The sequence below is a fragment of the Oncorhynchus clarkii genome, chromosome 12, assembly GCF_045791955.1.
Source record: "Oncorhynchus clarkii lewisi isolate Uvic-CL-2024 chromosome 12, UVic_Ocla_1.0, whole genome shotgun sequence".
In the NCBI taxonomy this organism is placed as follows: domain Eukaryota; kingdom Metazoa; phylum Chordata; class Actinopteri; order Salmoniformes; family Salmonidae; genus Oncorhynchus; species Oncorhynchus clarkii.
This window is the reverse complement of record NC_092158.1, coordinates 84,730,187-84,745,376: the sequence shown is the minus strand read 5'-3', so window position 1 is coordinate 84,745,376 and position 15,190 is coordinate 84,730,187. Positions and strand designations below refer to the sequence as shown.

At 41.2% G+C, this 15,190-nt stretch overlaps 1 protein-coding gene and 1 pseudogene across 2 annotated transcripts in view; both read right to left on the bottom strand.

Annotated features, from left to right (window-relative positions):
* Positions 1–15,190, bottom strand: part of LOC139421542 (adhesion G protein-coupled receptor E5-like) — a 78,660-nt gene that overhangs the window by 28,221 nt on the left and 35,249 nt on the right. The gene's annotated exons all lie outside the window — the stretch shown is intronic.
* LOC139422574 (4-galactosyl-N-acetylglucosaminide 3-alpha-L-fucosyltransferase 9-like) lies at positions 12,397–13,284 on the bottom strand (annotated as a pseudogene).

Below are 15,190 nucleotides of genomic sequence, written 5' to 3'. Positions count from 1 at the left end.
GAATGTAACTATGATGTGGGTAACCGCGAACTGCTCGCCAACCGTTCCTTTTGTCGTTTGGACTGACCATAGGAACCTTGAGTACATCCGTTCTGCCAAACGACTTAATGCGCGTCAGGCTCGTTGGGCGCTGTTTTTCGCTCGTTTCGAGTTCGTGATTTCTTATCGTCCGGGCTCTAAGAACACCAAGCCTGATGCTTTATCTCGTCTCTTCAGTTCTTCAGTAGCCTCCACTGACCCCGAGGGGATTCTCCCTGAGGGGCGTGTTGTCGGGTTGACTGTCTGGGGAATTGAGAGGCAGGTAAAGCAAGCACTCACTCACACTCCGTCGCCGCGCGCTTGTCCTAGGAACCTTCTTTTCGTTCCCGTTCCTACTCGTCTGGCCGTTCTTCAGTGGGCTCACTCTGCCAAGTTAGCCGGCCACCCTGGCGTTCGGGGTACGCTTGCTTCCATTCGCCAGCGTTTTTGGTGGCCCACCCGGGAGCATGACACGCGTTGTTTCGTGGCTGCTTGTTCGGTCTGCGCGCAGATTAAGTCCGGTAACTCCCCTCCTGCCGGCCGTCTCAGGCCGCTTCCCATTCCCTCTCGACCGTGGTCTCACATCGCCTTAGATTTTATCACCGGACTGCCTTCGTCAGCGGGGAAGACTGTTATTCTTACGGTTGTCGATAGGTTCTCTAAGGCGGCTCATTTTATTCCCCTTGCTAAGCTTCCTTCTGCTAAAGAGACGGCACAAATCATCATCGAGAATGTTTTCAGAATTCATGGCCTTCCGTCAGACGTCGTTTCGGACAGGGGTCCGCAATTCACGTCTCAATTTTGGAGGGAGTTTTGCCGTTTGATTGGGGCTTCCGTCAGTCTCTCTTCCGGCTTTCACCCCCAGTCTAACGGTCAAGCAGAACGGGCCAATCAGACTATTGGTCGCATCTTACGCAGTCTTTCTTTTCGTAACCCTGCGTCTTGGTCAGAACAGCTCCCCTGGGCAGAATACGCCCACAACTCGCTTCCTTCGTCTGCGACCGGGCTATCTCCTTTTCAGAGTAGCCTCGGGTAAATGTGTTTCGTCATTAAAGAAAAAGGTAAAATTACAGCAGCACCACCACAAAGCTGCACTAGATAGATTATTGGGTTTTGATTACTTTCTCCATGGAAAGAAATATGTTAAAAACCTTGCCTGTCCACAATGGAAAGTGGCACTCTAACACCAGTCTGAGGTGGTTGACCACAGCTTCAGAACTTTCACTAGTGTGTGAACAACGTGGTACTGTTGGCTGTACAGTACATGTATGTAGGCAAAAGGGTACCGACCCTGGTCCCACTGTTGACCAGCCCCTGAATAGATAGCCTGGTCCCACTGTTAACCAGCCCCTGAATAGATAGCCTGGTCCCACTGTTAACCAGCCCCTGAATAGATAGCCTGGTCCCACTGTTAACCAGCCCCTGAATAGATAGCCTGGTCCCACTGTTAACCAGCCCCTGAATAGATAGCCTGGTCCCACTGTTAACCAGCCCCTGAATAGATAGCCTGGTCCCACTGTTAACCAGCCCCTGAATAGATAGCCTGGTCCCACTGTTAACCAGCCCCTGAATAGATAGCCTGGTCCCCATGGGGTTGGCAAGACCGCGCAAACAGATCTGGGACCAGGCTATTGAATAGATACCCTGATGGTGATATAATAGGTTCCATTTCCTGGCAGCTGTTTTAGGAACGCTGTAAAATCTGCTGCTTCCTGTGTCAGGGTATGGATAGTGAGGTAGAGAGACGTTGGTTAGGTATTTAAAAACACATTTATCAACTAAATCTTCTCATTTTATGAAGCCTGTCCTATTTGTGGCTGAGCAAACTTTTCTTTCCGGAAATCATGATTTACATTTTATTTATTTATAGAATTTTAACAATTGCATTGAGTCTCTTTCACCCACTCTCCCCATCTAAGCACTCACCCCTCCCTCCTCCTCCTCGTCTCTCTTTTCCATTCAGCCTTCAACGTCATTGTAATGGTTGGAAGGCTAGGCCTCTATTAGAGTCCTGTCATTTGTTTTTATCTGCCAACACCGCTTCCCTCAGACACCATTTATAGGAGTCATAATGTATTCACTTGTCCAGGCATCTTGCTTAGACATTTACAAACCTCGCCATGTAACTGTTGTTTTTGTCGCACTACTTTCCTTTATCTTGGCCAGGTCTCAGCTGTAAATGAGAACTTGTTCTCAACTGGCCGAACTGGTTAAATAAAGGTGAAATTTAAAAATAATAATAATAAGATGGGAAACCTGGGATAATTTGAAAGGATAGTATGACAGGCAGTATGGCTATAGGTTAAATATAGTAGGACAGGTAGTATGGCTATAGATTACATATAGTAGGACAGGCAGTATGGCTATAGATTAAATATAGTAGGACAGGCAGTATGGCTATAGATTACATATAGTAGGACAGGCAGTATGGCTATAGATTACATATAGTAGGACAGGCAGTATGGCTATAGATTACATATAGTAGGACAGGCAGTATGGCTATAGATTAAATATAGTAGGACAGGCAGTATGGCTATAGATTACATATAGTATGACAGGCAGTATGGCTATAGATTAAATATAGTAGGACAGGCAGTATGGCTATAGATTACATATAGTAGGACAGGCAGTATGGCTATAGATTACATATAGTAGGACAGGCAGTATGGCTATAGATTACATATAGTAGGACAGGCAGTATGGCTATAGATTACATATAGTAGGACAGGCAGTATGGCTATAGATTACATATAGTAGGACAGGCAGTATGGCTATAGATTACATATAGTAGGACAGGCAGTATGGCTATAGATTACATATAGTATGACAGGCAGTATGGCTATAGATTAAATATAGTATGACAGGCAGTATGGCTATAGATTACATATAGTATGACAGGCAGTATGGATATAGGTTAAATATAGTAGGACAGGCAGTATGGATATAGGTTAAATATAGTAGGACAGGCAGTATGGCTATAGATTACATATAGTAGGACAGGCAGTATGGCTATAGATTACATATAGTAGGACAGGCAGTATGGCTATAGATTACATATAGTAGGACAGGTAGTATGGCTATAGATTACATATAGTAGGACAGGCAGTATGGCTATAGATTAAATATAGTATGACAGGCAGTATGGCTATAGATTACATATAGTATGACAGGCAGTATGGCTATAGATTAAATATAGTATGACAGGCAGTATGGATATAGATTACATATAGTAGGGACAGGCAGTATGGCTATAGATTACATATAGTATGACAGGCAGTATGGCTATAGATTGACAGGCAGTATGGCTATAGATTACATATAGTAGGACAGGCAGTATGGCTATAGATTACATATAGTAGGACAGGCAGTATGGCTATAGATTACATATAGTATGACAGGCAGTATGGCTATAGATTACATATAGTATGACAGGCAGTATGGCTATAGATTAAATATAGTATGACAGGCAGTATGGCTATAGATTACATATAGTATGACAGGCAGTATGGCTATAGATTAAATATAGTATGACAGGCAGTATGGCTATAGATTACATATAGTATGACAGGCAGTATGGATATAGGTTACTTATTGTATGACAGGCAGTACATAGAACAACACCAGTGGCTGTTCACATTGAGATGTGAGCTTAGAAGTACTGTATTCGACACAGACAGCTGGGTTTAAACCACAGGCACACAGCGATCAGCTGTAAATTTGCACACACACACAAACATGGTTTCCTCTTGGACTTTATCCACCCTCCCACACAGGAAAGTGTGCTGAGAGATTGAGTGGGTCAGCTATTGTATCTCTCTGTCTGTTTCTGGACTCTGTCTCTGGATTGCAGAATTGCTTTTTTTTACAAAGTGAGACAGAAGATGAACTCAGAACATAACATGTGTCAGAATTCAGAAAATGAGTCAGAACATCAAGTGTGGCAAAGATTCATGAAGAACAATGACTGATGGTTAAAGTAGCTAATTAGCTCAAATGCTAAAGTTCTACTTGATGAGATTCGAACACACAACCTTTGATTTTCTAGATGTTCGTGTTATACGCCCACCAATCCACTCCGAACAACCACCCTCCTTTCGATTTTGCCTCAAGTGACCTTCTGTCTTCTATAACCATACCAAACATAACATATGATACTAATTTGAGTTTCCCGGATTTACTTTTACCATGTTACGTCTAGTCTATGAGACCAGGCTGGAATTCATGGTTACTAGTTGGCACAGCCCAGTCCTAGCTCAGACTGCAATGTTGACTGGTTTTATGGATGAGCATGCTCTGTAAAACAAACAATATTGTAGCAAGTTTGCTTGAGGATTGTGGGTAATTGAAAATTCCTGTACATTATTTCACAAAGCCTTGTACCTGTAATGTTGATCCTTTTTTATTTTGACTGTATTACTTGCTAAAATCCATATATGAAATATAGTATTAATCTCCCTTATGAATTCATTTTTCTCTGCTCAATAAGTGTTAGAGAACATTTCTTAGTGTGGGGACTTTCAGAACAGAGGCCAGTAACTTACAGGAAGTTGACTTTCTGAAGGTGTTGATGGGAGGATGTGAATTCTCTAAGTGTGAGATTCTGTGAATTTAAACCAATAACCAACGACCGGGTTAATGAAAACATGAAATGCTGGATTTTTTTAATTTATAAATGCCGACAGACAATTTGACAATTTGTTCGTCTGACAAGGTGGAATATTTTTGTATCTGTAAAACTAATTATGCGAGAAATGGCAGTGTAAATTTCTTTATGCGCAAATATTGATATAATAACCATCTCAAAGTAAATTCGTAGTCACGTGATTATACAGTATGTTGTGTGGTTCTCCCACTACAACTCGGAAAAACATGCAGTTTATGAGACTACAGATAAAATAAGTTATGAACTTCACAGGGTGGTGAAAGTAGAAGGTGATGAGCTTGATGCTCCTTTCCAATAGATATCAAGGGTATTATTCTAATGACATGATCGATGCTTAGCTGCCGTTTGACAGATAAAATATTGTTTTTTATCAATAATAATCTCATAATGTAGGTAGGTACCTTATCCACACTGTATCTGCGAGGTGTTCGCTATAGCGCATGCGTTTTTCATTCGTCGCATGGGAATTTATTTCTATGTGCGTTACGTCATCAAGCACAGCCTTTTAACCACAAAAAGTCTGTTTGATGGAAACTCATCTCTGGTGGGAAAATGGCATGTTGGTTTATGCAGATTTTAGAATAGTTGCATGAAAATCTGTTGCAAATTGGATGGAAACCTAGCTAGTGTCACACTCTCTTGGCAACTTCCTCATCTTCATCCAGGCTTTAAACCACTAACACCTCACCATCATCATCAGCTCTGCCATACCAACACTCCCAAAGCTCTGCGTGATTGAGTAAGGACTGATTGTGTCATGTTTCTTTGCTCATAACTCAATCTGTCTGCCTCTGGAAGTTGTGCGACACCAACAATATGAACAACATGGGGTAACACTTCATTTTAAAGGGTCATTGTTACAGTGTAATTACATGTGTAATTATACTGACAGGGTTGCTAACTGTAACAACTCATAGTTACAGTGTAATAACAACATGTAACTGGTAGTAATTGAGGTATGTAACTACCAAGGTGTAACAACTCATAGTTACAGTGTAATAACAACAGGTAACTGGTAGTAATTGAGGTATGTAACTACCAAGGTGAAACACCTCATAGTTACAGTGTAATAACAACAGATAACTGGTAGTAATTGAGGTATGTAACTACAAAGGTGTAACAATGAATGCTTGTTACAAATGGGCAGGTTTCCACTAAATTCACCAACTTAGTGTCTCGCTTCTTCTCAGCTGCATGCAGTTATAACTGTCACAAAGGTTGTGACCCCTCGTGGATGCGCTGGGTGTCTGAGAGATTAGAGCCTATGCTCAATAGGCTCTAATTACTTATCCTTGAATGTGCACTGTTCAAATGATGTCTCCACACAGTGTTGTTGCTGGCACTTGCCCCCAAAATAAAGGGTATCAATTGGGTTGACTTGGTTGAGCAGGTAAAAACAGATCAGTAGGTCAACCTCACTGACTGGGATCTAATATGGGTGACATCCCAGATGTGGAAAAATACTCTATTTCAAAGCATTGTACATGTAATATTTGCCTAAGTACAATGTAATTACTAGTTGTTACACAGGCTATAGCTAGTTAAAATGAAGTGTACCTTGAGGGTTACTTACTTGTAATTCATGTACTTATACAGTACATTACCCATCTTGACAACATGGCCCTCATTTGAAAGCTTCTGGTAGTTTCACTTTATTTCGCAATATGGTACAGAAATGAAGTGAAACTTCCAGAAGCTCTAAAATGAGGGCCAAGTTGTCAGGATGCAGTGACATTTGAAATAATGTGTTTTTCCTCATCCGGGATGACAAAGTTAGTTAACCCAGTTGGTACACTTTATTTTGTTGGCAAGTGCTAGCAATAACATTGCGTGAAGATATTTTTTCAACATTGCACATTCATGGCTAAGTAATTGGAGCCTATTTAGCATAATCTCCCAGACACCCAGCGCATCCATGAGGGGTCACAACCTTTGTGACACAAAGAATCGGATGCAGCTGAGAAGAAACAAAACACTAAGTTGGTGAATTTAGTGGAAACCCGTCCATTTGTAACAAGCATTCATTGTTACACCTCTATAATTACAGAACGCAATTACTGACGGGCACGTGTTGTTATTACAGTGTAACTTTGTTACAGTTAACTACAAAACTTGTTACAGTGTAATTTCACATGTAATTACACTCTAATAAGGACCCTATAAAAGGAAATGTTACCGAACATGACCATCTAATGAAACAGGCGCACATCTGTCAAACTCAATTTATACCCACCTCCACAGTGGTGGAAAAGGTAATCAATTTATACCCACCTCCACAGTGGTGGAAAAGGTACTCAATTTATACCCACCTCCACAGTAGTGGAAAAAGTACTCAATTTATACCCACCTCCACAGTGGTGGAAAAAGTACTCCATTTATACCCACCTCCACAGTGGTGGAAAAAGTACTCCATTTATACCCACCTCCACAGTGGTGGAAAAGGTACTCAATTTATACCCACCTCCACAGTGGTGGAAAAGGTACTCAATTTATACCCACCTCCACAGTAGTGGAAAAAGTACTCAATTTATACCCACCTCCACAGTGGTGGAAAAAGTACTCAATTTATACCCACCTCCACAGTGGTGGAAAAAGTACTCAATTTATACCCACCTCCACAGTGATGGGAAAAGTACTCAATTTATACCCACCTCCACAGTGGTGGAAAAAGTACTCCATTTATACCCACCTCCACAGTGGTGGAAAAAGTACTCCATTTATACCCACCTCCACAGTGGTGGAAAAAGTACTCCATTTATACCCACCTCCACAGTGGGTATACCCACCTCCACAGTAGTGGAAAAAGTACTCAATTTATACCCACCTCCACAGTGGTGGAAAAAGTACTCAATTTATACCCACCTCCACAGTGGTGGAAAAAGTACTCACTTGTCATACTTGAGTAAAAGTAAAGATACCTTAATAAAAAAAGACTCAAGTAAAACTGAAAGTCACCCAGTAAAATACTACTTTAAGTATCTTATTTTAAATTACACCCAACCCATGTGACAACCAGCTCCATCTCCCATACAGCACAGTTCATACTGTTGCCTGCACAGATGTTGAAGTTATAGCAGTGACAGGCCTGTAAACTGGGAAGGCCAGATTGTTTATTTCAATCAGCGCAGTAACGCTAGAGAGGAGAGCAGGTTCCAGATAGGTTATGAAACTCTTATCTGTGGTGTTCACACAGGATGCTACTGTGGTGTTCACACAGGATGCTACTGCTAGTGTACAAGTAGGAAGGGTCCAAACGTTGTGCAACTACTACTGAATCTGATGCCATAAATAAGTGCCGTATACAATAGTCAATGTTCCTACTTCTCGTTTGTAAATTCCTCCTGTTGTCCTGTAGTGTAAATTAGTCAATGTGATGACTGAAGGCTGTGAGAAAGTTGTACCGGTCATATGTGGTTCAGGGGTGATACGGTGGTGAGGACAGAACACACAACACAATCAACCCTATTAACATTTGCTTTATTAAAGAATTGTAGGACCATCAAGCAGTCATTTAGCCAACAGTGTTACTTAAATAGGCAGACTGTCAGCATACCAGTAGCTGTGATCTGACGTGTTGAGTGATTTACACAGGGATGTAGCGACATCTTGTGGACACATAGACGTTTTGCAACGCTTTTCTAAAAAAAAAAGTATTGTATATTTTTCAACTTTACGTTCGTTCACCGAAAATCTTTCCATTTCCCAACGGAATACATAAAACCATAACTGTAATCTCTTACCAGCAGATTACAAACTACTTTAAAAAAAAACAGACGATTACTTATTGGATTACTTTTAAATACAGAAGGATGTTTGCACCTTTCTATATTCTCCATTACATTTAAATCAGCATTGAAAAAAGTTGACATTTTTCTGCCTGAGTCTGACCAGAAGTCAGAGACCACTATGCCGACACATCAAATGCGTTTGTTTGAACGATCGCGAGAAAATAGTAGGAACATTTTTCTATTGGCTACAGTCCAAACTATGCCTTCCAATGGTGTGACTGTTGTCAGCATCCACAGATTATGCAATTTGAATAAACGCTTGGAGGACGACAGCAGTGGTGTAGAAAGATATCACTTATTATTGATATCTACATAGCGCATTGATGTGAATCACACTGCTGCTCTCTTATTTAGCTATTAGCTTTTTGCACATTATGGATAGTGGTTGTGGATGGCTTCTCACAAATGTATACAGTACCAGTCAAAAGCTTGGACACACCGACTCATTGCAGGGTTTTTCTTGATTTGTACTATTTTCTACATTGTAGAATAATAGTGAAGACATCACAACTATGAAATAACACATATTGAATCATGAAGTAACCAAAAAAAGTGTTAAAACAACTCAAAATATATTTTAGATTTGAGATTCTTCAAAGTAGCCACCCTTTGCCTTGATGACAGCTTTGCACACTCTTGGTATTCTCTCAACCAGCTTCACCTGGAATGAGTTTCCAACAGTCTTGAAGGAGTTCCCACCTATGTTGAACACTTGTTGGCTGCTTTTCCTTCACTCTGCGGTCCAACTTCTTCCAAACCATCTCAATTGGGTTGAGGCTGGGTGATTGTGTTGTCATCTGATGCAGCACTCCATCACTCCCCTTCTTGGTCAAAGCCTGAAGGTGTGTTGGGTCATTGTCTGTTGAAAAACAAATGATTGTCCCACTAAGCGCTAACCAGATGGGATGGCGTATCGCTGCAGAATGCTGTAGTAGCCATGCTGGTTAAGTGTGCCTTGAATTCTAAATAAATCACAGACAGTGTCAACAGCAAAGCACCCCCACACAATTACACCTCCTCCTCCATGCTTCACGGTGGGAACCACACATGCAGAGATCATCCGTTCACCTACTCTGCGTCTCACAAAGACACGGCATTTGGAACCAAAAATCTCAAATTTGAACTCAGACCAATGGACAGATTTCCACCGGTCTAATGTCCATTGCTTGTTTTTTGGCCCAAAAATCTCTTCTTCTTATTGGTGTCCTTTAGTAGTGGTTTCTTTGCAGCAATTCGACCATGAAGGCCTGATTCACGCAATCTCCTCTGAACAGTTGATGTTGAGATGTGTCTGTTACTTGAACTCTGTGAAGCATTTATTTGGGATGAAATCTGAGAAAATATAGAAAATAATAAAAATAAAGAAAAACCCTGCAATGAGTAGGTGTGTCCAAAGTTTTGACTGGTGCTGTATGTGTATTTTAACCCGATAATGGTTGTTCAACCTTCTAATGCTGCTTAAAGGGAAAGTAATCCAAAAGTAACTGAAAGCAATCCGATTACATTACTGAGTTTGGGTAATCCAAATGTTATGTCGCTGATTACAATTTTGGACAGGTAACTAGCAACTGTAACGGATTGCATTTAGAAAGTAACCTACCCAAACCTGCTCCCAACACATTCTCAACTTATTCCCACAACAGAATGCCTTCAAACACATTTTAAATGAAGAAAGTTACATACATAAAATAAAAAAAGTATACACAATAATGTTATTTCAATACAAAGCAAACCCACAATACTGCCCTCAAAGGCAAAAGCAGTAGCTATGTAAAAAAGTAACTGCAAAATCTGACTTCAAAGTCTTTTCTGTCTAGACAGAGAGCAATTTTGGGTACTTCATGATATATTCTGATCGACTTGCTTGTTCTTGTGTCAGGAAACTAAATATCACATTAATCAGGGAATATACCTGGCCATTACAACAGATCAAATATACACTGCTCAAAAAAATAAAGGGAACACTAAAATAACACATCCTAGATCTGAATGAATGAAATATTCTTATTAAATACTTTTTTCTTTACATAGTTGAATGTGCTGACAACAAAATCACACAAAACGTATCAATGGAAATCAAATTTATCAACCCATGGAGGTCTGGATTTGGAGTCACACTCAAAATTAAAGTGGAAAACCACACTACAGGCTGATCCAACTTTGATGTAATGTCCTTAAAACAAGTCAAAATGAGGCTCAGTAGTGTGTGTGGCCTCCACGTGCCTGTATGACCTCCCTACAACGCCTGGGCATGCTCCTGATGAAGTGGCAGATGGTCTCCTGAGGGATCTCCTCCCAGACCTGGACTAAAGCATCTGCCAACTACTGGACAGTCTGTGGTGCAACGTGGCGTTGGTGGATGGAGCGAGACATGATGTCCCAGATGTGCTCAATTGGATTCAGGTCTGGGGAACGGGCGGGTCAGTCCATAGCATCAATGCCTTCCTCTTGTAGGAACTGCTGACACACTCCAGCCACATGAGGTCTAGCATTGTCTTGCATTAGGAGGAACCCAGGGCCAACCGCACCAGAATATGGTCTCACAAGGGGTCTGAGGATCTCATCTCGGTACCTAATGGCAGTCAGGCTACCTCTGGCGAGCACATGGAGGGCTGTGCGGCCCCCCAAAGAAATGCCACCCCACACCATGACTGACCCACCGCCAAACCGGTCATGCTGGAGGATGTTGCAGGCAGCAGAACGTTCTCCACGGAGTCTCCAGACTCTGTCACGTCTGTCACGTGCTCAGTGTGAACCTGCTTTCATCTGTGAAGAGCACAGGGCGCCAGTGGCGAATTTGCCAATCTTGGTGTTCTCTGGCAAATGCCAAACGTCCTGCATGGTGTTGGGCTGTAAGCACAACCCCCACATGTGGACGTCGGGCCCTCATACCACCCTCATGGAGTCTGTTTCTGACCGTTTGAGCAGACACATGCACATTTGTGGCCTGCTGAGGTCATTTTGCAGGGCTCTGGCAGTGCTCCTCCTGCTCCTCCTTGCACAAAGGCGGAGGTAGCGGTCCTGCTGCTGGGTTGTTGCCCTCCTACGGCCTCCTCCACGTCTCCTGATGTACTGGCCTGTCTCCTGGTAGCGCCTCCATGCTCTGGACACTACGCTGACAGACACAGCAAACCTTGCCACATCTCACATTGATGTGTCATCCTGGATGAGCTGCACTACCTGAGCCACTTGTGTGGGTTGTAGACTCCGTCTCATGCTACCACTCGAGTGAAAGCACCGCCAGCATTCAAAAGTGACCAAAACATCAGTCAGGAAGCATAAAAACTGAGAAGTGTTCTGTGGTCACCACCTGCAGAACCACTCCTTTATTGGGAGTGTCTTGCTAATGGCCTATAATTTCCACCTGTTGTCTATTCCATTTGCACAACAGCATGTGAAATTTATTGTCAATCAGTGTTGCTTCCTAAGTAGACAGTTTGATTTCACAGAAGTGTGATTGACTTGGAGTTACATTGTGTTGTTTAAGTGTTCCCTTTATTTTTTTGAGCAGTGTATTTGACGAATTTGCAGTTACTGCAGTTTTACTGCACTTTGCCCTTGTATGGCAGAATAGCCTAACATTTTTAGGCAATCACCTTTGACCTAATATTGAGTTTCTTGGCTCTAGGTATGTTTAACATAGACATGATGTCATATTACAATGAACTGTGTGTCCAAGCAAAATAAGCTATAGTCTACTGCAGAATCAAGGGTTTCCACTAGTCTGTTAGAAATGATTAATTCCAATTTAGCGTAGGCTTCACAGGCCGCAGCCTAAAGTGGATCAGGCAGATATCTGCTCAGTTGCCGAAACAATTCATGCACCTAACCCAGTGCCATTTGGATCAGATTGGTTGTGACCTGGTATTGCTGTTTCTGATGAACAAATTGGCACGGTCTACAGGCATGGTTAATAGGAAAGACACATCAATTAACTTTGAAGAACTTCCTCCACCTGAACAACTTAGAGTATTCATCCTCACTCACACTCTGTAGATACTGAACCAACTTCTCCGGTTTGGAGAAATCATCCACATGGACAAAGGCATCACCTGGGATGAACTTCTCATAAACCTGCTTGGGCGGTCCTAGGGCAACTGGCACAGAGCCCAACTTCATGGCATTGAATAGTTTCTCAGTCATATAGTCAGGGTGTTCTCTCGTATTGTCAAATGACAAGTAGAACTTACAGCTGGCCACTGTGCTTGTATATTCTTCATTACTAATTTGCTTGTTATTAAAGTGGGCTCCATATGTGTTGATAGTTATGAACTTGCTCAGGAGTTGGTCATATTTGACCCTATAATGGTTCCCGTTCCAGTTGCTTACAATCCAGCAGTTAGTAACCTTCTTCTCAATGGGTAGGTCTTCCTCAATCTCACTGTTCTTTAAGACTAATCTCTTGCACACTTTAATGTCAGCATTCCAACAGTAGTTGAACGTCACGTTGAAGAGTTTCCCCTGTCCAGATGTCTTACGTGTGTTCATTGGCGACTCAAAATTCATCCACACCCAGTTGTGGAAGGTGGGCCTGGGGTTCTTGGGGCAGGTTGGATAAATCCTCTTGGATCTCTCTGTGGTTGCATGAGAACGGCGTCCCCTTGACTGTACAGCTCCCTGTCCACTGTCAGATGACAGCCTTCGATGTTGAACGTTTGACCTGCAGGACGTGAGGACAAAGTGATATTTGAAGTGCCAGAACCAGACCAGTAGTATGGTGTCTTTGTCTTGTGACCTGGGTTGAACTGGAGAGAGATCTTTCGATGCCTCTGACTGTACCTTTGTATGGCATGGTGACAGCCCATGGTAGAACATAGTTAGGGCACAACCGATCACAATGCCGATGAAGACATAATGATGTGCGTTGAGAGTTGGCTTCATCAGACATTGGAAAATAAAATAAGACATTGATGACTTTATAGATTTTGTAAATATACAAAACTAATCCTTTCAGGGTTTCCTTCTGAGGAAAGAAGTTCACTTCCAACTACAGTCTAATCAATTCACAAATTGGACTTGACTCTTACGGAGGAATTCCTTGTCCAATTCAACAGTCAGGAATTCAAAGGGATTTGATCCCAAACTCAAATTGCATTAAATCAAACTTTGCATTTAAAATCGCAGCACACTTCACAGTGAAACAATGAAAGTGATCAATTGTTTCAATAAGAGACAATAAAAGAGATGAATAACCAAACATAAAGGAAGTGCATATTCAACCAGCAGAATGAAAACGTAAGGTTAGTGTAACGGTATTCGTCATCTGAAGAAGAGGAATCATCGGACCAAAGCGCAGCGTGGTAAGTGTTCATGCTTTCTTTATTAAAACTGAACACTATCACAAAATAACAAAGGGAATAACCACAACAGTCCTGAAAGGTGCAAAACACTAAACAGAAATGAACTACCCACAAAAACCCTGTGGGAAAAAGCTACCTAAGTATGTTTCCCAATCAGAGACAACGATAGACAGCTGTCCCTGATTGAGAACCATACTCGGCCAAAACAAAGAAATACAAAAAAATAGAAAAAAGAACATAGAATGCCCACCAAAATCACACCCTGACCAACCCAAAATAGAGACGTAAAAAGCTCTAAGGTCAGGGTGTGACAGTTAGGCATAGGAGTCTAAATGATTTAAGGTTAGGCATAGGAGTCTAAATGATTTAAGGTTAGGCATAGGAGTCTAAATGATTTAAGGTTAGGCATAGGAGTCTAAATGATTTAAGGTTAGGCATAGGAGTCTAAATGATTTAAGGTTAGGTTTAGGAGTCTAAATGATTTAAGGTTAGGCATAGGAGTCTAAATGATTTAAGGTTAGGCATAGGAGTCTAAATTTTTAAGGTTAGGCATAGGAGTCTAAATGAGTTAAGGTTAGGCATAGGGGTCTAAATGATTTAAGGTTAGGTTTAGGAGTCTAAATTATTTAAGGTTAGGCATAGGAGTCTAAATGATTTAAGGTTAGGCATAGGAGTCTAAATGATTTAAGGTTAGGTTTAGGAGTCTAAATGATTTAAGGTTAGGCATAGGAGTCTAAATGATTTAAGGTTAGGCATAGGAGTCTAAATTATTTAAGGTTAGGCATAGGAGTCTAAATCATTTAAGGTTAGGCATAGGAGTCTAAATTATTTAAGGTTAGGCATAGGAGTCTAAATTATTTAAGGTTAGGTTTAGGAGTCTAAATGATTTAAGGTTAGGCATAGGAGTCTAAATTATTAAGGTTAGGCATAGGAGTCTAAATGATTTAAGGTTAGGCATAGGGGTCTAAATGATTTAAGGTTAGGTTTAGGAGTCTAAATTATTTAAGGTTAGGCATAAGAGTCTAAATGATTTAAGGTTAGGCATAGGAGTCTAAATGATTTAAGGTTAGGTTTAGGAGTCTAAATGATTTAAGGTTAGGCATAGGAGTCTAAATGATTTAAGGTTAGGCATAGGAGTCTAAATGATTTAAGGTTAGGTTTAGGAGTCTAAATGATTTAAGGTTAGGCATAGGAGTCTAAATGATTTAAGGTTAGGCATAGGAGTCTAAATGATTTAAGGTTAGGCATAGGAGTCTAAATGATTTAAGGTTAGGCATAGGAGTCTAAATTATTTAAGGTTAGGCATAGGAGTCTAAATTATTTAAGGTTAGGCATAGGAGTCTAAATTATTTAAGGTTAGTCTAAATCATTTAAGGTTAGGCATAGGAGTCTAAATTATTTAAGGTTAGGCATAGGAGTCT